We start from the raw sequence: 27435 nt of genomic DNA on the forward strand, positions 1-27435 counted from the left end.
TTTACCATATTTATGCTAAATATATTGCATATATATTGCTAAATATATTGCGATCAATCTACTTTAGCCCTACTCTTAACTCTCAATTCAAGGGGACCCACTAGCCTGAGACTCCCAGACTATCTGGGATTATAGGTATGTGTCACCATGGCTGACTAAATAAATATGTTGTTGAAGTTAGAATGTTCAAAAATATGTATGGGAAATATGTTATTATTATTTATTCTTCCCCCCAAATAAATTTTCTTCAGGATTTTTTTCTTGATGTATGAGTGGGTGATTAGAGAAAAGGAGGGACCAAAACATATACAGATGTGCAACGAGTCAGAAGACAAGAAGTAGGTAAGTAGCTTTCTCTGGCAAACTGAAAACAGAGGACCAGATTGGGGACATTGGAGGTTTTCTAATTCCATTTAATATTTTGTCTCATACCTTAAGATCACATGAACACCATAAGGAAATGAATTCTCTCAGTAAATGTGTTTATTCAATTAAGGAAAATTTAACAATGACATTCCTGTGATTGGGTTACAGAATTGCTCAAGTATTTCAATAAGCAGAATGTCCTAAGATGTGTGAGGGAACGACATAAAGATAGACTGCTGAATCATACTGACAACCGACACAGATTTAATTTTGGGTGCTCCTGGCATGCTTGAAAAGAAACATGATCCTTCTGTTGGGTTTGCAGTCAGGCATCTCTCACGACATGTATTTTGGGAAAAATCAGGAATTAGAACAAATCTACTTGTACTTAGGAAAATTCAGAAGTTATTGAAATTCTCATATCCACTAAACTTCATGCAGATAGGAAAATGTCATAGGCAAATCATCCAGGCAGAGTAGTAAAATTGACTTTTCACTGAAATTTTGGAATGGCAATGGGACTCATACAGTCTCCAATCTCCTTCCCTAAGGATATGAATTATAAATCTTAAGGGGACCCTGATAACTAATTTAATATATACTTGTATGTCTAGGTAAGACTGCTTAAGGCTTCTGTCTGCTTTACCAAGGCTTTAAGGTTTTGATGGATTCCAGACTTTCCTAACTCAGTAATCTTTCTCACAGACACATATGTCTTCTTTGTGTGAATTAACTATCGTGCTTTTCTTGGGTTTTGCTTATATAAATAAATGCATTGAAAATAATGAAAATAACAATAACAGTACCTAGTAATTTTAGATCACTTTACAGTTTACAAAATACCTTCACATTTATGATTTTACTTCATCAATGGATCAGTAGCCTTATCAGACAGGTAGGTCAGGTAAGTCAATTTTGTTGATCAATCCAGTAATTAGCTAAAATATATTAGGTACCTCCTACATATCAGGCAATATACTATGATACAAAGATAAAATGGTACACTCTCTGCCCTGAACGAACCTAAATTCTAAAGGAGTAAAATACATATGCATTTTTGGTTTATGCAAAATAAATACACAGTAATTACTAAATAATTTCAAGAATGTAGATTTAGTAGAACTAGTGTACCAGGAAAGGACTTTTCTGGAATTTGTCCTTAAATTTGAAAGGAGTTCAGAATTTTAAAAGGTGAAGGTACATTCCAAGCACAGGGTTTGTTGCTGTTGTGTTCATCCGTCATTTTTGAAGAGGACCATGACATCAGAAAAATGATGACATGACTTGAACTTGACTTTGTTTGAGTGAAGGAGGGCTGTACAAGGTCACCAGCCCTGTTTTCTCCTCCTGAGCCATCAAAAAAATAAACACAGGGGACAGCTTAGGTGAAGGCTGATAGTATAGACATTGTGTAAAAAGATCAGGTTTTGACAAACCATAAATTTCAAGCCAGGTGAACAAACATAGCAAAAGAATGTAAGTGACTTCCTCAGAACCAATAGCCATCTTCAGCAAATTATGAATGACTGGAAATATTCACTGTTAATAATTGGAAAAATATAGACTAGAATCTCTCAGCTATAAGGTATTGTATTTAAGTATAAAAGTAGTGTAGCCAGATGAGAAATGAGATGTTATGAGCTCTCTCCTTAAATGGAGGCTTTAGAGTTCATAGTTCCATCCTCCAAGAGAGACATGGGATAGTGATGTGGTAGAGAGCCAAAAATAATGGGATCTTGCAGGGTTGTGATGTTTTCCCAGTAATGAGTTTCCTTGTTCATGGACTCAAAATCTATCCACCGATGTTGTTAATAATTTGACATTAGATGAAGTACATAAGTTAAAAGTCATTCAGAATATTCTTTTAGTGCTTAATATATTGGTCTTGTTTAAGATTGCCCAACAGAGAATTTCCAGGAATTAAGAGAGGTCTTAATACAAATGACCAATAGTTAGATGACTCAGGAATTCTTCTGCTGGAATTTCAGGTCTAAGGTAGATAATTTTCCATTTACACTCTACATATATGATATACATACACATATAATGCAGACACACATATACCTCCATAAAAATGCAATACATCCTTTTCTTTGATTCCTCTCATCCCCAACACTTGGGTCTATTTTATTGACTTATACCTTGTAATAACTAACAGTCACCTCTTCACCCTGGAGTCTTCCTCCCCTAGTACTAGCTAATCTCTGTATATGTCTTTTTACTCGTTAAGTGAAAAAATATTCCTTCCTCTTCTGTCCTGCAAAGAGTTGTCTCCCAGGTGATTGATTTTTCTACACTCACCACTAGTTATCATTTATTTAACCATCTATATTACCTCAGTCACTCCAGCCTTGGTATTCTCTACCTTGCCTTTCAGTTTACTCCTGTGCTTTGGACAAGAGATGAAAGCAAACTGGCTAGCTTTTCAAAGTTAGTAGAGGATAGGGTTGGTTTAGAGCATATTCATTTAATGATCTAGTATAGCAATAAAAGTTTCAAGGGACTATTCTCATAAAACTGGGGAATGTTTTCACAGAAATACAAATACCTTCCTTCAGTGGAAAGAATGGACACACATAGGGATCACATAATGCAGGTACATATGTAGGGAATGCAAATGACTAGCATACATGGGATGAAGCCATCATGTATGCCAAGGGCACATATATGTGAAACATGCATAGAAAGAATATAAGTTTGGAGTAATTACTCATTACTTCTGAAAATTCAGGACTGGACTGCTTTTACTTTCTGGTTTGTCACCATATTCCCTGATGGGTGTGCTCCATACTAGGTGTAATGTTGTATCTTTATTGCTTCCTTCTTTCTCTGTCTCTACCTTTCTCTGTCTCTGCCCTTCTCTCTCTTTCCTGCTTGTTTCACCTATTAGGCCTGTGAACTAGTCTCCAGCTGAGACACTGGTGCTTGCATTTAAGAAGAGTAGCTTATTTTAATATTTCTTTTATTTAACTTATATTCCAGATGCTAAACCATACATAGCTCTTAGTGAGAAAGGCAACTTTAACACAGTTTTCTTACATAAAACAGAGGTCTATCAGCTCCCTGTGTATTAGCTACAGGGTCTCATGTATTCATAAGACCCCTGATTTAGAGCTAGAGACCACCTTAAAAGCTACTTAGTCCAAAGGTCTCACTTTACAGATGAGGAAAATGAGGCCCAGAGTGGTGAAATGACTTCTCCAAAGTCAAATAGATAGAAAGTGTTATTCCTGATTCCAATCTAGGTCATTTGATGATAGATCTGGTAGTTTACCACATTTCTTTTTTCTTTGGGGCCCAAACCAGTCAGCTAGTTGACTAGAGGCCCTAAGTATTTAGTCTATCTCTAAACCTGTTTCCGTCTAATAGCAAGATCATTGTGTTATCTCTTCTTTTTTTTTTTAAAGGAGGGTTTTAAGAAGGCTAGTCTTTTATTCTCACCCCAGACCCAAACCATTTGATACTTCATCACCTGTGAGATGAGCCCAAAGACTCGAAATCCCACAATCCTGTGCAGATCAAACCACTCTTACTCAAATCTAGAGAAGGTGTTGACAACAAGATCAAAGGTCTAGGACTAAAAAAAGGTCTGAGAGTCCCTCCAGTCCAAACTCTTAATTTTACAGAACAAGAAACTGAGATTCAGAGAAGTTAAATGAAATATTTACCCAAGGAAATCTTTTTAATCTGATATTATCTACTTTGATATTTCTTTAAATTCTTCAGAATATTCTGTTATATTGTTAATACTGCTATGTCAACCTATACTGTCTTTTCTATCCAATATAATGACAATAACTCACATTCAAAAACAAAGATTTGGAAATCACATTCCTCATAATAACCTCATGAGACAGGCAGTGCAAAAATTATCACTCTCATTTTACAAACTAAGACTAAACTTAACAGTAAGACTTTATAGACTAAGACTAAACAGACTTTGCCAAACTAAGACTCTAAGAGGTTAAATGGCATGTCCATGATTGCTGCTAGTAAGATCTTGTGAACTTACTGGGATCAGTGAAAGAGTGTTATGGTGTAATATAACAAATAAGGATTTCTCTGAAATCTTTGTTTTGCAGACAGGTTTTTGTGGGGTTTTTATTTGGTGCATGTACAAACAGTTCTTGTTGTTGGAAAGCAAATATCATCATTACTCCAGAGTGAATTTTTTGAAACAATAAAAATGTTTCAAAATAACATTCTTGAAAAATGTATTTTGCCTGAGAATATAGTTTTCAAAGGATTTCAGAATTATCTCAGCTGGGCAGGGGTTATAAATAACATCTCTGGACTTAATGCCAACTCATGATAGGAACTGGCTTAAAATTGACCGCAAAGACATTCATTTGAAGGCTGAATGATAAATTTCACCAAAAACAGAAAGGAGATCATTATTTTCCCCTTCCCTCAGTCCAGCCTTTCCCTAACTTCCCTATTTCTGTCAAGGTCACAATCCTTTTTGTCTCTCAGGCAATCTTCATTTCTTCACTCTCCTCTTTCATCATATCCATTGAATTGCTAAGTCTTGTCAATTCTGCTTCCACAGTATCTTTCATATCCATCCACTTCTTTCTGTTCACACCACTCTAGTTTGGGGCCTCTTTAGCTGTCACTTAGATTACTGTATTATTCTTCTAATTGGTCTCTATGACTAATCTTCCCTATATCTAATTCATTCTCTCGTTAACTTTCCAATTGATATTTCTAAAGTATGGGTTTACTCATGCTGCTCCCCTTCTCCCAAACCTCCAAGCACTTTTTAAACATTGTTAACTAACATGAACATGCCCCCCACAAAGTCTCTATTTCTTTTGTTTCCATTTTGCCTTTACTATCTTTGTTTATATTGTTTACCCTTTAAGCTCATCAAATACAAATGATTAGTTTTTTCTTTTATCTCACAAAGTATTATAATTCTCCAGTAATAGTAGGTTCCCAATAAATACATATTGATAGAATGACTTATATAGCACTTAAGAAGTTATAAAATGTTTTGCTCAAAACAGTCCTAATTTGGATTATACTAGGGTTTCCAGTTTCCTAATGTGTGCATACACCTGCATGATTATCCCATTAAAATGACCCGTGGGAAGATAGCCTAGGTGTTATCTGTGTTAGTAGTTAGTAGTATTCCCCTACCCAGGATTTCCAGTATTGTGGTACTTATGCTTGACACCAGGTTTTGCAGTGGATAGAATATAGGGTCTGAGTTCAAATCAGCTTTAGACACTTTCCATCCATATGATCATGGGCAACTCTCTTAAGTCCCATCTGCATCAGTTTCCTGAGTACTTAGTACAGTGCTTGTCATACAGTAGGTGCTTACTATATCCTCCCTTCCTCCTTTCTACCTTCCCTCTCTTTCTTACCTTTTTCTTCCTTTCCTCCTTCCTTCTTCCATCCTCCTTTTCTCCCTCCCTTCTTTCCTTCCCTCTTTATTGACTAGATACAGGGCGGGGAACCTGTTTGGAAGAAATCAAGGAGACTCAAGTTGTTAAGTACTGAAAATAAGTTTCACAGAAGAAAGTAATTTGAAATTAGTCAATTTCAAAATGAAACCGATTGGTTTGAATGATACTGTGAAAGACTGCAAATGCCAGATGGAAGATATGGTCTTTTAGCCAACATTTATTAGGGAGATATTGAAACTTCTTGAGCAATAAAATAACATGATCAGATATTTTCTTTGGGAATTTCAATTTGCTTACCACAAAATTTGTAAATTGAATGGGATACAGAAGGGAGACAGGAAAACAAATTAAGAAGCTATTTTAATAGTCCAGGAGAGACCTTTAATAAAGAAGGTAGATGTAACTTCATTATAAACTGGCCTGAATCTCTGATATGGTAACTATATGAGACTCAGACTGTAATTTTGGGTGCTTATGAATGTCCTAGACATAGGAAGTGGCAATTAAAAATATTGTTATGCTCACAATGATTATCATTATCAATCAATGTTACTTGGATACCTATTAGATTGAAAACTATCCAAGAAAACACAACAAATTTATATAGTGATACTGTCAATTTTAGAAATTTTTGAGTTTAAATTTTTGTTCAGAATAATAAAGTGGCAAGTTTGGTCCAAGGAAAGATTGTTAAAATAGGCTATGTGTGTGTTTGATTTCTACCAAACAAATCCTCCTACTTCCTTTTCCTCTTCAACATGGTTTTCCCATCTTTCACCCTTATAGACATACCTCAACTGCTTCAGGTGACCCTTATTGGGTGGTCTCAGAAGTAGCACTAAAGGTATAATATTTTTCTGGTCATACTACCCTGCCATTATTCACTCTATTTTTTACTCCATCAAAGACCTGTCTCCACTTTCCAAGATGCTAGCTAGTTAATTGAATAAGCTAATCTATTTCATGTGTCCATAAATATTGAATTATTTCTTAAAGAGGACTAAATGCCCTCATGATCAGTAATGCAAATATATTTAATGGTGGCCTTCTGGTACAATGTTTTTAATTCAGATGATGGTTATTTCAGGTATGTTGACATTCAAAGGAGAGGAGGGGAAGTGAGAGGAAAGGAGATAGGGACTCTGGGTACTACTATCTCCAAATCACATTATGCTGTTAAAACACTTAGCTGTCTAACATGGTATAAAAATGACCTTATAGCCAATGACTTCTAAATTATAATAGTTTAGAGATGAAATTTTGAAAAGTAAATATTTTAAAAGCAAACTAACTTTTGCCTTCTAAGTACTTTAAAACACTGTCCAAAATAATTTAAAATTCTTCCACTGAAAAGTGTATTAACAAAAGGTAAAGAAAAAATGGGAATATGCATGATGTGAGATGACCTTTTAGTATGAGGAGGTTGTATGGTATAGATAACAACTAGGTAGAAAAGTGGGTAGAGTTCTAGACCTGGAGTCATGAAGACCAGAGTTAAAATTCAGCTTCATCACTTACTAGCTGTATGACTTCTAGTTGGGTCATTTAATCTCTCTTGCCTTCAGTTTTCTCATCTGTAAAATGGAAATGATAATACTACTTACATATTAGGGTTCTTATGAAGATCAAATGAGATACTATTTGTAAGACATTTTGTAAATCTCAAAGCATAAATGCAAACTATTATTGGTTAAATAATCCTGATTCTGATAATTATTACCTTTGTGATCTTGGACATGTCACTATTTCTTTGGGTTGTTTTGCCTCATTCGATTTAATGGATTGAACTAGATAATCTCTGAGGTCCTATGAGTAGAACAACTGAACTTTCCCTTCAGTACTATGATGCTATGAATTCTATTTAAATTCTAGTGGAGATGACATAGAGGAAGACACATAAAACATCTTCCTCTACTGAAATTACAGACCTGGGATCACAGTAAGAGAGGAGGTCAAAGTTATTGTAAATGTAAAGATCCCTGAAGTAGGTAAACAGAAAATCCAGTAACCTACAGATTTCCTTAAAAAATAATCTGACTTTTTCTCTAGAATGCACAGCTTCCTTGTCTTCTCATGGGATTACCCAAAGATATTGAGGGTAATTGAAGAGATGGTCTTTGAATTAGCTTGTCTAAATAATTGTAAAGGGAAAAGAAATGCCCTCCTATTAGGCTGAATTTGCATCATAAAATATATTCAGGTTACTTAAGGATTCTGCAAGCTCTGCACTCTCTTGTAATCACTGACATTGACTCAAGGACAGACACTTCAGAACCAGAAAAGATATTAGCCCCCTTTGGAGTATCTGAAAATAAGATGGCACCTTTTGGAGACCTCACAGAAGCTTTTATATGCTCAATTAACATCTTCTCTCTTCTTGAAAACAACCTTACTGCACATTTAGTTATCCTGGGTTTGTTAAAGTGGCTGGAGAGGACCCAGTGGATTTTCATATAAAAGCTGAGAGGGAATAAATGTGTATGTTTTCTAAGATCTGTTCATTCCTTCTAGAAATTCTAGATCCCTAAACTCCTAGGGTATTGTTAAAGGTAAATGAAAGGAAATAGTTCAAACCAGCAGGGCAGATTTCTCAAGTTGTAAAATGCTTTGCTAAAAGAAAGAGATTGAAACATAACAAGACAATCAAACAGGAGACTGGTATTACAGCCCTTATACTGCTACTATATTTGTATGTGACCTAGGAAGGTCAATTGACTTTCAAGGGCTTCAGGTAAAATCTGTAAAATGGGAATAATAAAAGCAGTAGTCCATGAAAAACAACCAGGGGATTTTAGGTGATCACAAACTCAGCAAGAGTCAAAAGTGTGAACAACAACAAAAAACCCCAAAACCCTGGCTTCAATTCAGCTAAAGTAGTGCAGTACACTACACCTCATACTGAGAATTTTATAACTGAAATGATGGAATTCTAGAACTGAAAAAAAAGCTCTTGGAGGATATCTAATTCAAAACACTGTGTACTGAAAATATTTCCTTTACAACATCCCCCCCAAATTATTCACGAAATCTTTTCTTGAATACCTCTAGTAATGAGGAATTTTTCATCTCATAGAAGAGTCTATTTCATTTTAAGACACATTTATGAAGTTCCTTTTTCCACCTCTCACCCTCCACTTCCTAGGAACAAGGTACAATCCAGAGATGACCAATCATGGGTGAGGAACAAAGGAGATTACTATTACCAAATTTTAAAGTACGTTTCACATTGATTCTAATTCTCTCTCCATACTGGCTGTCCTCATGTTCAATGAACAGTGATGTCAAATTCAAATAGAAATGCATTCCTACAGGTCACATATTAAATGAGATAATCACACATTAACAATGTTTTTGTTTTATTGTATTTTTATTGATTTTGTTAAACATACCCCAATTACATTTTAATCTCTTGGATTTCCCCACTCAGGAGGTTTGCCTACTGCCTGTAGTCCAGACTGGTTTGATACCTCCAATCTAGAATAATCTCTACATTTTATAGATAAATTGGAGAGATTAAGTGATTTTCCCAATATAATGCAGGCAGTAAAATGCAGAACTGGGATTCAAAACCATGTGTTTTGGCTTTAATCTAGTGTTTTTTCTTTCTTTCTGCAATGGGGTTTTCTATTGCTTCCTTTGTCACCTTGTTTAAGTAATCTTCAGTTAATTAATCCCTTTTTAAACTATGGTCTCTAGTGCAAATCATGGTATTCTATATATAGATCATTTGTCATGAGTTCTCTCTTATGCATTTGTGATCAACTCTTGATCTGTCTTCCTTTATTCTTCTTTCCAATGGATAAGTGTTCCCTCTCTTCACCACGGTGTACCCGTGATCTCATCTTCTCTCTAGCCTTCAAAATTCCATTATCAATTTGTTCCTTCCCTGTTCCCCATAAATATATTGACTTCTCCTTTATCTTAAAAAAGCTCTCATTTGACACTATCATCCTTTCATTTTACTATCCCCCCTTTATAGGCAAACTACTAGAAAGATGCGATCTATATTCATTGTCTCTGCTTCCTCTGCTTTTATTCACTTCTTAACCCCTTGCAATCTGAAATGTGACCTCATCACTCAACTTTAACTCCTCTCTACAAAATTACATGTTCTCTCTTGATTGCCAAATTTAAAGGCCATTTCTCAAGTTCTCACCCTATTAGATGTGTTCAATATTCACTACTTTGAAAACCCTCTCTTCTTGGATACTGCCTCCCGTGTGAGTTTTCAGGTCATCAATAATTCTTTGTTCTATTAGCTGCCTTTAATGATTTCAAAGTGTCTAGTCCAGATGAACTGCATGTACAGGTGCTCAATGAATTGATAGAGATGATGTACTATCAGCAATGTGTGAAAGATCATGGAAAATATGACAGCTGCTTCTAATATTGGAAATGAGAAACTGCTGTCCTACTTTTAAAAAAAGGAAAGAGAACAAAGCCTTCAAACTAAAGGCCAGCAAACTTGATTTCGATTTCTGGGAAAATTCTCAAACAAATCCTTAAAGAAATAGTTAGTGAGTATCTTTAGATAATTTTATGGAATTTCTAAATAAATCTATTTAAAGAGAATGCTGTAGATAGAGTTTATCTTTTAGGAAAGTTTATGATAATGCATCTTTTTTCATTCTTTTGAGGAATATGGAGAGATGTAGACTATATATTAATTGGATTCAGAACTGTTTGGGTGGCCTGACAAATTAATGGTTCAATATTGATAAGGAAGAAGTTAACCTTGGAGCAGACTCAGGAACTGTGATTGTACATGTGCTGCTGAACATATCTGTCAGTGACTTGGTTAAAGACATAGATTGAATATCCAATTTACAGATGACACAAAGTTGGTAGAGGTAAGTAGCGTACTGAATGACAGTGAAGGATCAAAAAGATCTTGACAGGGTAGAGTATGGGACCAAATTTAGTAAGATTAAATTTAATTGAGATTGGTGTAAAGTCTTGAATTCAAAAACTCAATTTCACAAATTGATGTGTGGAATCATTGAACATATCAACTGACTGAAAAGAATCTGTATATTATGATAGATTTCAAGTTCAATGAGATTCAGCAGTGGAACATCCTAGTCAATTAAGTTAATGTAATCATAGGTTGCATCAAGAGAGGCAGAATCCTCAGGAATATGAGTGAGAGTCCTCCTATATGATGATCTGGACAGACCTCATCTGGAATTGTGTGTTCACTTTTGGGCATCATGTAATATGGAAACTGTCCAGAGGGGGACAGTCAAGATGGCGAAGGGCCTTGAGTTCATGTCACCTATGGACAGTTGGAGGAAATGCGTATTTTTATCCAGGAAAAAGAAAAAAATCTAAGGAGTCATGAGAGCTAACTTTCAGTATTTAAAGATTGCCAAGTGTAGGAGGAAAAGCTATTGATATGTTTGGTCCAAGGACAAACTGAGACAGTGGATAGATGGAATTTACAGAAGCAAATTTTGATTAGATGTCAAGAAAATTTCTAACAATTAGAGCTTTCTAAAAGTGAAATGAAACACTAAAAGATGATTAGTTTTTACCCTCTACCTGCAACTTTGAGGTACACATGTTGTAGTTCCTTAAGCAAAAGTTAAAAGGCTAATTGTCATATGCAAATGTGCATATGTGTATATGCACATTTTGTACATATAAATGCATATAAACATGTGTGTACATGCATATGTATTTATGTCTCTGCAACTTTTTACTTCTGTGATTCTAAAAGAAACTCCCATGCCTGACCTATTGTCACTAGGATAAAATGCAAATTACTCTATTTGGAACTTAAAATCATAAACCCATTCCACAAATTATTCTCTTCAAGAAAGATTGACTTGATTTTCAACTCAAGGGAGAACAAGGAGTTTGACCAGGACACAACTATATTATTAATTTTTATAACATAATAAAAACATTAGTGAAATATGGTTCTACATATTTATGTGGATATTTTCCTTCTTGCTTATTTTCATTTCCAAGACTTCTTGGTCAAATTTGCAAATCATTAGTGAAAGGTTTTTCTCCCAGACCTCATTAGGTATTATCACATTTCATATTCTAGAAATTTATGCTATGATACAAAAAATCAAATTATTTAATTATATTCCACTTAAGTACAATTTTCCAACAGCCTGACTTTAAATTTCAAGGAGGGATTGAAAGTGAAATCTCTTCTCCAAAGTACTCCATTATAGAATTTCAAATTCATTAAGAGTATACCCCAGCCTTCTTCTAGCTATGTCATTTTTGCTTACTGACTCATCAACAGTATGTAGAAGTCTGTGGCTTCATAAGTTTTGGCAGATTCTTTGTCATATCTTCGATATGACACACTACAGGAACCAAATACACCTTCCTGTAATAGTGTCAGGTTTCCCTATGAATTTTTTGCTTGCTTTATTTTGTACACAATAGACATTACTATTGTGATACAATAACCCAATTGGACCCACCTCTATGACAGTGAAGAAGAAATAAAAATGACTGGCAAAATCACCGTATCTGAAAGCATATGCAACATTTTACTCCTCTATTTCCTTGACTTTCTAAAGAGAAAAGTAAAATAGGTTGACTTTTGGGATCAAGACTGATGTCTTTCTACAATAATCTGACTTTGCCTTTTAGTGATTTCATTTATATCATTGAAATCTTTGTCCATATTTCTTTTCTGGTTCTTGCCAAATTACTTTGCATCAGTTTGTATAAGTCTTCACATATTTCTCTGAATTTCTCATATTTGTCATTTTTCTTTGTGCAATTATGTTCCATTTCAATCATATAGTAAATTTTTTACCTGAATCTGTTTCCCAGTGGGAGCTCACCAAGTATAAAATGTCTCATATTTTTTGGATAGCGTATTAGGCTTTACTCATGAATCCTGTACTTATGAATCTTCCATGTATTTTGATAAATCTTGACCTTCCCACCTCTCAGGACTATAATGAGATAACATCGAAAAAATTATTTGAATAATGTGAAGAATGAAATTAAATATAATCAATTACAATTACTTTAAGAAGGCTAAGACTAAAGAAGGGGAGAATGGTATGGAGCAGTAGAAAAATACATCTTTGGAGTAAGAAAACCTGCGTTCAGATTTTACTTCTGATATTTCTGTGTATTTTTCAGCAAGTAAGTCATTCAGCCACCTAGGGTCTTCTCAGTTTTCTCATATGTAAAATGATAGGTTAAGAATAAATGTTCTTTAAAGTTACACCCAGCTCTGTATCTATGATCCTATGAGATTCTCAGGCCTCTGAGTTCTCTCCCAAATCTCTGTCTATAAATGTAGCACTTTCCATCACTTAGTAGATTTGGAATTGCCAATATAGCCACAGGAGATACATATTTCTTACTCTTATCTGTTGATGCATTTCTAGTTTATTCCACCAAGTGAAAAGTGTCTATATCCTTAGGCTTCTATTGGGTAACAAAACCATGGATGTCTAGAAGTCCATCCTTAATGTTAGAAAGTAGAAGCCTTAAAATAATTTTGGTACTAAAGCATTAAATATTGTCTTTATATTGTAAATACAAATATGAAGAAATCATTTTTAACTTTGTATTTTCATATCTTATGATAATATGATCTTCCTTTTTTCTAGTGTGAAATCTGACAAATGTTTTGAAATTCCCTATCATGGGCAAAGTGGAGCCAAGATAGCAAAGCATAAAAGCATTCAGGTAAGTTCTCCCAAAGTCTCCTTCAAATAGCTCTAAAATAATGACTCAAATACAATTCTGGAGTGGCAGAATTAGCAAAAGTTCAGGTGAAATAGTTTTCCAGCTCAAGATAACGTAGAAAATCAGAAGGAAAAGTCCAAATCACCATACTGGTGGCTAAACCTGGAATTCAATGAGGACCAAGTATAGTGTTCCACATTGCAGTGGCAACAACAGCTTCAGGAACTCTCAGCCCCTGCATGGTGCAGGGCATTGGACAGCTGGGCTGAAAGAGAATTGCAGAGGACCCTTTGTTGCTCCTGGGTTTAGGAGCCTGTTGCCTTACCCAGACACAGATCCAGAACCAAAAGGAGTAATACCACTTGCAAGTGAAGGGGACAAAGGACACTTGTCACAGATCCAGGGTGGAGAGGAATAGCTGTGGTTACTTATGGGGAGTAGGAAATCTAGTCAATTCCAATTCAAAGGGGATCACAAGTAATTGCAAGTACAGCAGAGTGAGGGGCCTGATCATGGTCCCACTAGCAGAGGTGCTAGTGCTGGTAACTATAGGGAACCAAGGTGTCTTGCTGGATAAATTCTGAAATACAGGAAAGGAGAGCAGTGACAACACATAACCTTAGATCATATCACCTTGGAAGAACTAATAACCCGCAGAATCCAAGAGCTAACTGTGAAAGCAATATTAAGAAACACCTGAGGCTAAGGACAGTGCTTCCCCCAGTCTGAAAACAGAGCCCAACTTTAAAACAATATAAAAAATAAATCAAGAAATAGTCTGGAAAAATGACCAAACAACAAAAAACAGAACCTGACTAGATAGTTATTATGGTGACAGGGAAGATCAAGACACAAATGTAGAGGGAAACAATGATGTCAAAGCAACTATATGCAAAACTCCAAAGAAAAATATGAATTGTTCTCAGGATAAAAAAACAAAAAAGAATTCCTTGAAGGTCTCAAAAAGGATTTTAGAAATTATATAAGAAAGTTAGAGGAAAAAATTAAGAAAAGAAATGAGACTGGTCTAAGAAAATCTTGGGAAAAAAAGTAATCAATGACTAAGTAAAGGAAGAAAAAGAAAAACTGAAGAAAATAATACCTTCAAAAACTAGAATTGACCAAATGGTAAAGGAGGCATAAAAATCCATTAAAAAAATAATGAATGCCATAAAAACAAGAATTGGCCAAGTCAGAAAATAGGTACAAATGTTCACTGAAAGAAAATAATTCCTTAAAAGTTAGAATTGGGCAAATGGAAACTAATGACCCCGTGAGATAGCTGGAAACATTAAAACAACAATCAAAGAAATGGAAAAATAAAAGAAAGTGTTAAATAACTCATTGATGAAAACAAAATAAAACAATTGATGAGGGAAAGAAATTGAGGAAAGATAATGTAAGAATTAATGAACTATCTGAAATCCATACTAAAAGTCTAGATATCATGTTCAAGAAATATCAAGAAAACCTAGATATCCTAGATCAAAGGGTAAAATAGAAATTGAAGGAATCTACCAATCACTTCCTGAAAAAGATCCCAAAATAAAAAAAACTCCTATCAATATTATAGTCAAATTTCAGAGATCCTAGGTCAAAATGAGCAATACCACTTGCAGGTGAAGGGGACCCAGGTCAAATAGAAGCAGCCAAAAAGAAATAAATCAAATATTGTGGAGCCACAGTTAGGTTCACAAAATATTTCTCAGCTTCCACTTTAATGGGTCTGAGGGCTTGGAACATGATATTCCAGAAGACAAAGGAGGTGGATCACAACAAAGAATAACCTATTTGGCACAACCTATCCAGTAATCTTCAGGAGAAATATAGATATTCACTGAATAGAAGAATTTAAGACTTTCTGATGAAAAAGCCAGAGATGAACTAAAAAAATTTACTTTCAAATATAAGACTCAATAGAAGCATACAAAGGTGAACATGAAAGAGAAACCATGAGGGATTCAATAAGGTTAAACTTTTTACATTCCTATATAAGAAAATGATACTTGTAACTGAGAAGACCTTTATCATTATTATGGCAGTTAAAAGAAATATACATAGATAGAGGATATCAGTGTGAGTTGACTATGATGAGATAATTTAGAAAAAGACATAAGGAGTGAGAAATAGGTATGCAATGGGAGAAAGGGGAAGAGAGAGGAAGAGTGAGGAAATTACCTCACAAAAAAGGTAGGAAGGGAAACATTTTTCTAATGGTGGGAAAGATGGGAAAGGCAGATAATATCTGAACCTACTCTTGTTGGTACTGGCTCAAAGAAGGAATAACACATTCAATTGGATATAGAAATCTGTCTTACCCTATAGAGTAAGTAGGAGAGGAAGAGCATAAAAGAAATTGAGTAGGCCTGATGGAATAGGTGGGGCACAGACAAAGGGAGATAATGGCCTGCAGCAAAACCTACTTTTCACGAGGAGTAGAGTTAAAAGAAAAAAAGAAGTACAAACAGGGGGAAAATGGGATGGAGTGAAATTAGTAAGTAATAATAACTTTGTTAGGGTAATAATAGTAATCATAACATTTAATGTGAAAAAAGTGAACTCACCCGTCAAATGGAAGCAAATGGCAGAATGGAACAAAAACCAGAATCCAGCAATATGTTGTTTATGAGGAGACACTTGAAAGAGACACACATAGAATAAATTTAGTGGCTGGAGCAAAATCTGTTAGGCTATATCTGAGGCAAATAAGGCAAAGAAAAGACAGATATAGCCATCATAATTTTAGCAAAAGCAATATTAAAAATAAACCTAATTTTAAAAAAAGAAAAGCACATTTTGATAAAAATGTCATGAATATTGAAGTAATATCAATAATCAACATATATGCACCAAATTACATACAATTCTAATTCTTGGAGGACCTCAACTCAATACTAGGTTAAACTAACCATAAGAAAATTAAGAGTGAAGCTAATGAAATTAATAGAATTTTAGAAAAAAAGAGAATTGAATGAAAATAGAACAGGAAGTATATGACACCTTCTCAAAAATTAACAATACATTAGAGCATGAAACCTCACAACCAAATGCAGAAAAACTGCAATATTAGATGCATCCTTTTCATGCTAAAATGCAGTAGAATTATATTCAATAAATAGTCATGAAAACATAAATTAAAAATTAATTGGAAAGTAAATAATCTAATCCTAAAGAATGAGCCAAATAACAAATAATCAAAACAGTAATTTCATTAAAAACATTACCAAAATTAGACAATACACCAACATTTATGGAATGCAGCCAAAGCTTCCTTTCCTAAGAGAAATTTCATATCTGTAAATGTTTAGATCAATAAAATAGAGAAAGAGCAGATCAATGAGTGGAGCATGCAGTTAAAAATAGAAAATGAAATTTAAAATCCTTAATTAAATACTAAATTGGAAATCCTTAAAATCAAATGAGAGATTAATAAAATTGAAAGTAAGAACACCATTGAACTAAAAAAAAAAACAAAACAAAAAAACACCCTCCCCCTGCCAAAAAAAAAAAAGTTAACAGTTGGTTTCAGGAAAAAGTAAAATACAATAATATAGATAAGCCAGTGGTTAAATTGTTGGGTTTTTTTTTTAAAGAACAAAACCAGGCTACCAGTATCAAAAATTAAAAGTGTGAAGTAAGAATTCCCATTATCACCACTAGTTCCCAGTATTGTACTAGAAATGCTTAGCAGCATAGCAAGAAAAAGAAATTGAAGAAATTAGAATAAACAAAGAGGAACTAACAAAACTATCATTATTTGCAAGTGATATGATGGTATGCTTAGAAAATCAACTAAAATAGTAGATCAAACAATTAACAATTCCACAAAGTTACAGACTATGAAAATAAAGTAACATAAATCATCATCATTTCTATATATGACCAATACAATCTAGTTGGAAGAGATAAAAAGAGACATTTCACATAAAATGACTGCAGGCAATATAAAATACTTCACAGTCCACTGCCAAGACAAACCCAAGGATTATATGAAACATATATTTATATGAATATTATAAACATTATTTGTTATTATAAATATTATTTATATAAATATTATATACAAATATATATTGATATATAATCAAAATTTACTTTTTACATAAAGTCAGATCTAAACAACCAGGGAAAAATTAATGGCTCATATATAGGCCAAGTGAAATAATAAAAATGGCAATTCTTCCTAAAATAATTTGCTTATTTAGTGCCATAACAAATTATCAAAAAATATTTTACAGAGCTACAAAAAAAAAAAAAAATCATAGCAAGTTTAAGAAACATAGAAAGACAAGAAAATAAAGAGAATCCTGGGGGAAGTGGTAGGGAGTGGAGCCAAGATGGTGCAGTTAAAGGACTGACCTGTAAAAGCGCTTCCCCATAGCCCATAAAATACCTGTAAAATTGACTCTAAACAAATTCTAGAGCAGCAGAAGCCCCAAAACTATACAGTGACTGAGATCTCCACCCCAAGACAGCCTAGAAGGCCTACAGGAAAGGCCTATTGCACCAGCACATATTGGAGCCCAGCCCACCTTTGGCCGTACACTCTGTGAGGCATGTATAGGACCCAAAAAGGCCTCAGAGCAGAATCCCAGGCAGTAGCTATGGTTTGCAGATTGCTTAACCCACAAATGTCAAAGACTGCTTCAAATGTCAGTGAGAAAGCTTTTTCATCTGAGTGAGAATGGAATGCACTCTGGCCCTGCTGGCAGCAACCATTACAGTGTAATGTACATTTATAGAGCCCTCTGCCTAAAGACTCCAGGGGAAATGACTTATTGATATGAATCTCAGGCTTGAGTGGCCACCCTAGGATGAGGAGTGCCTGCTTGGTGGAGCTGGAAGTGGTTGTACAGAGGGAATTCTATTTCCAGATTCTGGGCAGAAAAGGTTTTGGTGGCCAGTGAGCAGGCCAGCAGAGGAGCAAACACCTCTCCCTAGATTGTGCCACCTTGGAGGAACTGAGAACTTACAGGTCCCTAGAGTATATGCTCCTCTTGACAAAGGACTCAAAAGTCAAGCAACTTGTTGGGAAAATGATCAAAAAAGGGAAAAAAATAAGACTATAGAAGGTTAGTTTCTTGGTGAACAGATATTTTCTTCCATCTTTTTGGATGAGGAAAAACAATGCATACCATTAGAGAAAGACATAAAAATCAAGGTTTCTGCATCCAAAACCTCCAAAATAAATATGTGATGATCTCAGGCCATGGAAGAGCACAAAAAGGATTTTGAAAATCAAGCAAGAGAGGTAGTGGAAAGAGAAGAGAAATGATGGTAATGCAAGAAAATCATGAAAAATGAGTCAATAGATTGGTAAAGGAGACCCAAAAAACTGCTGAAGAAAATTACATCTTTAAAAATAGACTAACCCAAATGGCAAAAGAGGTCCAAAAAGCCAATGAGGAGAAGAATGCTTTAAAAAGCAGAATTAGCCAAATGAAAAAGGAGGTTCAAAAGCTTGCTGAAGTAAATAATTCTTTAAAAATTAGAATGGAGCAGATGGAAGCTAATGACGATATGAGAAACCAAAAAAAAAACAAAAAACAAAAGAATGAAAAAATAGAAGATAATGTGAAATATCTCATTGGAAAAAGCACTGACATGGAAAATAGATCCAGGAGAGATAATTTAAAAATTATGGGACTATCTGAAAGCCATGATCAAAAAAAGAGCCTAGACATCATCTTTTATGAAATTATCAAGAAAAATTGCCCTGATATTCTAGAACCAGAGGGTAAATAAATATTGAAAGAATCCACTGATCACCTCCTGAAAGAGATCCTGAAAGAAAAACTGTTTGGAATGTTGTAGCCAAACTGCAGAGTTCCCAGGTCAAGGAGAAAATATTGCAAGTAGCCAGAAAAGAAAAATTTAGTATTGTGGAAATACAATCAGGATAACATAAAATCTAGTAGCTTCTACATTAAGGGATTGAAGGGCTTGGAATATGATATTCTAGAAGTCAAAGGAATTAGAAATAAAGCCAACAATCACCTATCCAGCAAAACTGAGTATAATACTTCAGGGGAAAAATGATCATTCAGTGAAATAGAGGACTTTCAAGTATTCTTGATGAAAATACCAGAACTGAATAGAAAATCTGACTTTCAAATACAAGAGTCAAGAGAATCATTAAAAGATAAACAGGAAAGAGAAATCATAAGGGACTTACTAAAGTTGAACTGTTTGCATTCCTACATGGAAAGATAATATTTGTAACTCTTGAAACTTTTCTTAGTATTTGGGTAATTGGAAGGATTATACACACACACACACATACACACACACACACACACACACACACACACACACACACACATATATATATATATATATATATATATATATATATATATATATATATATATATATATATATATATATATATATATACATATGGAGAGAGAGAGAGACAGGTACATAGATACAGATATAGATATCTATAGATATATAGACAGAGGGCACAGGGTGAGTTGAATAAGAAGGGATTATATCTAAAAACATAAAATAAAGGGGTAAGAGAGGAATATTTTGGGAGGAGAAAGGGAGAAATGGAATGGGGCAAATTATGTCTCATAAAAGAGGCAAGAAAAAGCTTTATCCATGGAGGAGAAAAGCGGGGAGATGAGAGGGAAAAAATGAAATTTCTCATCACATTTGGCTGAAGAAGAGGTTTAAGATGCACATTTAATGTGGTATGAAAATCTATCTTACACTACAGGTAAGTAGGTGAGAAGGGGATAAATGGGGGTGGGGAGGAATGATAGAAGCAAGGGTAAATGAGAGGAGGGAGTAATTAGAAGTAAAAACTTTTCAGAAAGGACAAGGTCAAAAGAGAGAATAGAATAAATGATGAGCAGGACAGAATGGAGCAAAATCTAGTTAGTCTTATATAACATGACTATTATGGAAGTCTTTTGCAAAGCTATACATATACAACCTATACTGAATTGCTTGCATTCTCAGTGGGGATGGGTAGGGATGGATGAAGGGAGAGAAGATGGAACTCAAAGTTTTAGAAACAAATGTTGAGAATTGTGTTCACATGCAACTGAGAAATAAGAAATACAGGTAATGGGGTATAGAAATCTATCTTGCCCTACAAGACAGAAGATAGGGATAAGGTGGCAGTAGGGTATGATAGAAGGAAGGGGAGATTGAGGGGTGAAGTAATCAGGATGCACGGAGTTTTGAGGTGGGGAAAGGGGAGAGATGGGGAGCAAATTTGGAACTCAAAATTTTGTGGAAATGAATTTTGAAAACTAAAAATAAATAAATATTTAAAAAGAAAATAAAAAGAATCAGTATAAAAATGTGAAGGAAGTTAGTTTAGTAGTATCATATTTCTTTTGTTTCAAAGCATTAATCATCAAAACAGTCTGATACTGGCAGAAACAGAGTGATGTCTCAATGGAGTATATTAGACACATAATACACAATATTGAATAATCACAGTAATCTAATGTTTCTCAAACCCCCAAATTCAAGACGTTGGGACAAGAAATTGCTATTTTATAACAACTTCTGTGAATACTAGAAAGCAGTTTGACAGAAGTAGCTATGGTCTGAAATGTCATACTACATACCAAGATCAGGTCAAAATGGATATACGAGTTAGGTATAATGGGTGTTATCATAAGCAAATTGTCAAAGCATAGGATATTGTACCTGTCAGATTTAAGAGAAAATGAAGAATTTATGATAAAATATTGAGAGGAATATTAAATGAATTTTGATTACATAAAATTAAAATGGTTTCGCATAAATAGAAGAAATGCAGTTAAGCTTGGATAGAAAGGAAAAAATGGGGAGAAAATATATAGTCTCTGATAAAAGTCTCATTTTTGAAACATATAGAGAAATTAGTCCAATTTATAGTACTAGTCATTCCCCATTTGTTAAATTGTCAAATAATATAAATAGAATGTTTTTAGAAAATGAAATCAAAACTATCTATAATCTTATGAAAAATGCCCTAAGTTATTATCGATTAGAGAAATGAAAATTGAAACTACTCTGAAGTACCACCTCAAAACTTTGAGACTGTCTCATATAGCAAAAAAGGAAAATGGCAAATATTGGATGAAGGTATGGGAAAAAGGACACTGATGCACTATTAGTCGAGTTGTAAATTAATCCAACCATGCTGGAGAGCAATGTGGAATTATGCTGAAAGGGTCATAAAACTGTGTATATCCTTTGACTCAGCAATATCACTATTAGATATTATCCCAAAGAAATCAAAGTAAAATAAAAAAGACCTTTTGTACAAAAATATTTACAACAGTTATTTTTTTGCGTGTGTGGTAGCGAAGAATTGGAAATTGCGGGGATGTCCATCAATTGAGAAATGGCTAAATAAATAGTCATATATAATTGTGATGGCATATCATGCTATAAGAAGTGATGAGCAGGATGGTTTTAAAAACCACATGAGAAGACTTCTATGAATTAATACAAAGTTAGTAGAACCAGGAGAACTGTGTATACAGTACAAGTTATCTTGTATAATTATCAACTATGAATGATTTAATTATTCTCAGTAATACAGTGATCCATGACAATTACAAAGACCAATGATGAAAAATGCTACCCACCTATAGAGAAAGAACTGATGAAGTGCACATATTGAAGCATACCTTTTAAACATCATTATTATTTTCTGTAGTCTACATGTTTTCCCCAGCAACATGGTTAACATGGAAATGCTTGCATGACTGCAATGTATAATCTATTTCAAATTTCCTGCCGTCTCAAGGAAGGGGCAAAAGTTGTAAGGAAGGAAAAAATACGGAACTCAAATTAAAAAATATATATATATGTTAAACATAAGTAATTGAGGGATAGGATCCTGGGAAGATTGTGGAATTGGTCAGGAAATTCCAAGTTCTTAAGATTTTCTCCCACAAAGGAGTTGAACCTTCAGGCAAATAAAGGTGGAAATAAATAAGAATAGGGGGAACAACAGCATTTTCCTGAGACAATTTGAGAATATCTGAAAAAAAATCCCAGGAACAGGTTTGGTCCCTGTGAAGAGTAAACACCTCCAAGCTAGGTTCCATTTTAACAGCAAGCAGAACACCTTAAATAACAACTGCCAAGTCCTGTTTGTTTGAGAAAATACATCAACCCCAGCTACAGGAACTTTTACCCCTGGATAAAGAGAGGAGTTGAGTGTTTGAGACTGCAAAGATAAAGTGAACCTCTGCTAACAAGGAATGCCAGACACAGTAGTGCTGCAAAATGGAGGGGATAAGAAGGGACCATCACATGTTTGGTGAGTGCAGAAGGAGATGGGCAGAAAACATCTGCCTGTGGTTTCTTATAGGAGGTTGGAAGTTTGACTTTGGTCTCAGGAGAGAGGGGCGAACAGAAGATCTTGGCCAAGAGGCACCATTTCCCACAGTCGAGGGCTAGAGGTGATTACAAAAATTAAGCTATTACCATAAAAAAGAATGTAGAGGCAAAGGAGAAAGTAAACTACCATAGAAAGTTATTGTGGCAATAAAACTGACCAGTGTTAATCCTCAGAGGAGCATATTAAAGTAAAGAATCCCCCAAAGAGTAATGTCAAATGGTCCCCTGCCCCAAAAGAATTCATGGAAGATCATAAAAAATGACTTTAAAAATCGAATGACAGAGGTGGAGGAAAAACTAAAAAAAAAAAAAAAAATGGAAAAAAACAAGAAAAACAAGAAGGTTATGAAAGGAAAGTTAACCAATTAGAAAATGAGATCCAGAATCTTAAGGAAGAAAATGACACTTTGAAAATTAGAACTGGGCAAAGTGAAGCCAGTGAAATTATAAGAGATCAAGAAATAATTAAACAAAACATGAAAAATGAAAAAATAGAAGAGAAAGTGAAACATCTTATAAGAAAAACAACAGATTTGTAGAACAGATGAAAAAGAGAAAACATAAAAAGTAATCATCCTAACTGAAAGTTATGATGAGAAAAAGAATGTTGGTACAATAATACAAGAAATAATTAAAGAACATTGTCATGAAGCAATAGAACAAGGGGGGAAAGTAAAAATAGAAAAAAAAATCCACCATTTACCACTTAAAAGAAATCCTATGAGTAAAACTCATAGTAATGTCATAGTCAAATTCTGAAATCCCACCTTTGCAAGTCTCTAGGTTCCCTGTCCTGTAACCATGTTTCCCAGTTTTCATAGGATCCAATGTTTTTAGCCCATTCCCTTGTTAGCGAGGAATACAGTAAATTCTCCCATCTTGGGATATCTGTTTCTTCCTCTAAATCCTTTATGCCTCCAAATAGAGATTTTATACCCTGCAATCCTATTCATGACACCAAATGTAGTGCCCAGACAATATTTACAGCATGGAGGGTGACTAGGAATATGTTGGCATAGTTCAGAATTGCAAAGTATAACCGACTCTTCATATAGAAGACAGAAGAAAAACACTTATTCCAACACCAGAGAGCCAAATCTCAAATCCAAAAAGCCAAATCTATGATAGTAGCCAAGAAGGGAAAACACATTATCACTGCATGGGATAAAACCATTCTGAAGCCTCCCCCTACCTCTCCTTCCCGCAGACAAAACCTTAGGAGCTTGTTTGCCTGTGTTTTCACTCTACACCCTAACTACTCTCACTCACTTCCTCTCATTTCTGCCCCACCTTTGCTGTTCATCAAGTTCCTCTCCTCTACATATGACTTATGCTTCTATGTGATTTAAGCAGATCACGTAGGCCTATTAATGAACAGGAAAGATCATCCCACTTAAATTGCCATTGCACTAGCTTATAAGAAAGATTGTAGTAAATGTGAGTATGATTTGAATTTAAAAATAAAACCATTTAGGGACAGCTAAAAAGTAATTTTTTTTATACAAATGAGGTGCAAGAGGAGGAATAATAAAGAAGAATTAGATGGGGGAGGGATGGTAGTTCTGGTAACCTATTTTCATTGGGAATGCTTTTCAGAGGGAACAATATATGTATACATATATGCATATATGTATGTGTTTGTATACATGTGTATGTGTGTATATGTAGACATATATGTATGTGTATATATATGTATGTGTATATATGTATATAGTTAAAAGAGCATAAATTCTTCTAAATTCACAAGAAATAAAACAGTAGAAGCATAGGGAGTGGGGAGAAGACAAGAATGAATCTTTAGAGGGAGAATGAGGGAATAGGTAAAAGGGGGTATAGAATGGTGTTTAGATTTATGGAAATAGGAGGATAAGGGAAGGATCCTTGGAGGGGGGGTTGGCAAGTAATAGAAGGGCAAGGTAGTGGGTAGAAGTAGAGGAAGCAGGAGGGATAGGATACTAGAGATTTATACAAAGAGAAAAACAAAGATCAGGAGTAGAATATGTTTGGGAAAGCATATGTTCATATATGTATGTGTCAATGTATATACCTATAGCTGTAAAGAACCATATATAAAGTTTATTTTAGCTTCTGTGGGAATTGGGGAAGGGGTAAAAGAACAAAGTTAAAAAATACATAGTATAGAACAAAGGAAAACTCACAAGGAAGCAAAGATGGACAATTCCCAACATAATGTGTATCATTTATCTTACAGGCTTTGCTGAAAGGAAAATTTATTGTTACATATTTTGAATCTTCTCCTCCGTTCTGCTATGTATATGACATGCTTTTTCTCCTTTTCTTGCTTTATTAAATTCCGTATTTAGGTTGATGATATGTTTTTGTTTCTTTTCTCTCTTCTGTATTTGTGTCCTGGCCCAGGACACAAATTTTAAATAAATAAATAAAATTTAAAAAAAATGTAATGGAAGAGAAAAATTAAATAAAAAATAAATTCTCCATTATGATTCTTTCTCAGTCCTTATACCGACATTCTTTACTTTAAAAAAAAACCTAAAATGATTATCCAAACTTACACAAATGATTAATTAAGTTTTTATTTGATTGTGAAAATGTATATTCTATTTATAAAAGCATAAATTATAGGATTTCTTGACATAAGAACTTACCTTAATACATTTAAAATGTGATTCATATTTTCAAGACCACAAATAACTTAAAATAAGAATGAAAGCAAACAATGTTAAGTGACTTGGTCAGAGTCACACAAATGGCAAGGGTGTGAGGCATAATTTGAACTTAAGCCTCCCTTTCTGCAGATCAGGTACTCAATTCATTGCACCACCTAGATGTCCTAACTTGGATACCACTTTTTAGAGGCATTACAGAGGTGGTTTATTTTTACCTATAAAACTCTGAGACTTTGATTCAGTGACAAGAAAACTCTCAATGGGGTAGCTTTGGAATTCTCCAAACAGCAAAACAATAGTTGGAGCCTTTGAAACTATGCCCTACATGTACCCATCCATTCCATGAAGAATCAAAGTTGTCAGGAACACTGAATTACCTTAAATTTTGTCATTTTTTTTCAAAAAGGCTAGTCAATTTTGAAGAGCCACAACATAGTACATGGCTGCCAGATACCTCAGAAACATAACAATGAAGCTTATAAATCCTGTTTCTCACAAGTATGAACAGCTTTTTTCCCATTTACCCACTAAATATTATAAGAGGGTACTTTTTACCCTAGGAACTTTCCCTTTTTCAATTACACAAAGAAAGAGCTTTTTTCATATGAGGAAAAAATCAAGGCTATTTAGTAAGATATAGTTTTCATAGTTCCTAAAATATCTACGGGATAGAAAGACTGAAGAGGGAAATGGTTTTATAAACAGGTGATGGGGCAAATAGGTGGTGCAGTGGATAGAGTACCAGTGCAGGAGTCAGGAGGACTTAAGTTCAAATCTCACCTCAGACACTTGACACTCACTGGTCGTGTGACCTTGGGCAAGTCACTTAACCCCAATTGTCTCATCCTCAGTCATCTCCAGTCATCCTGATGAATATCTGGTCACTGGATTCAGATGGCTCTTGAGGAGAAGTGATGCTGGTGACCTGCACAGACTTCTCTCACTCAAAACAAAGCCAAGTGCAAGTCATGTCATCTTTTCTCTGATGGCATGGTCTTCTTTGGCAATGAAGGAGGAACACACATAAACAGGTTAGAGGTAAAGGAAATAAAAAGCTGCAGAAGTGACCAAAAAAGAAAGTGAAGAACTGATAAATAGATAAACAAAAGAAGAAAACTCAGACAAAGCATCAAGCAATAGTTTACAGTTAGGCAAGCTAAAGCTGCAGTATGACAGGCAAAAAAAAAAAATAGGGAAATATATTAATCCAAGTAATTGTAATCTTCCATCTATCACATAAAGGACCTTGGTCACCTTTGGGGATTTATCTGTTAAATGACTTAGTCTTTTTCTTTCAGAATACTAGGAAAAATTTCTGGCCTGGACTCTCCACATCTACCTTCAAAAAGAGGCAATTTTGTTATTGCAAAAACAGAAAGGAAAATGAATGAAAATCCCCAATGTTTTAATATCATCCCTACAATCACCATATTCCTAGATGAATGCCTTCTGCTAGTCATATTCTTAAAATCCTTAGTCTAGCTGAGGACATTCCTTTAGATACCTCTCTAAAAGCCTTGTTCTCCATCTAATCTCTAGTCACAAAACAATTTACTGTGGTTTTCTCCATCCTGTGGGCTTCCTTTGCTGAGAGTCAACATGGCATAGTGATGGACCTGGAGTCAGGAAGACTTGATTTTAGAATTATCTATTAGCAGTGTATTTTTTTGAAATTTTGTAACCTTTTAGAATATTAATTTCTTCCTCTACAAAAAGAGAGGATTGGTCTTGGTGGTCATTAAGACATCATATGCCTTTAATTTTGTCATGTTATACATGTCCTCTCACCTTCTAGACATTTAAGCAGTATCTTATCTTTACTATTTTTCTCTTACTTTCATCCCAAGGCTTCTCTTTATCCTCTGCCTTTCCCTTTGCAGATGCCTTAAATGAATTCCAAGGAAGGAACCTTAATTTTAAAATTTATTTATTTGTTTTCAATTTTCAATTATCACTTCTATAATTTTTAA

At 34.5% G+C, this 27435-nt stretch overlaps 1 long non-coding RNA gene across 1 annotated transcript in view; it reads left to right on the top strand.

Annotated features, from left to right (window-relative positions):
* Positions 1–27435, top strand: part of LOC140512796 (uncharacterized) — a 201601-nt gene that overhangs the window by 40471 nt on the left and 133695 nt on the right. Inside the window, exon 2 of the long non-coding RNA XR_011969920.1 lies at positions 13379–13457. This is a non-coding gene — a long non-coding RNA (uncharacterized lncRNA). The remainder of the gene's footprint in view (positions 1–13378; positions 13458–27435) is intronic.

The sequence above is a fragment of the Notamacropus eugenii genome, chromosome 6 (assembly GCF_028372415.1).
Source record: "Notamacropus eugenii isolate mMacEug1 chromosome 6, mMacEug1.pri_v2, whole genome shotgun sequence".
NCBI lineage: Eukaryota > Metazoa > Chordata > Mammalia > Diprotodontia > Macropodidae > Notamacropus > Notamacropus eugenii.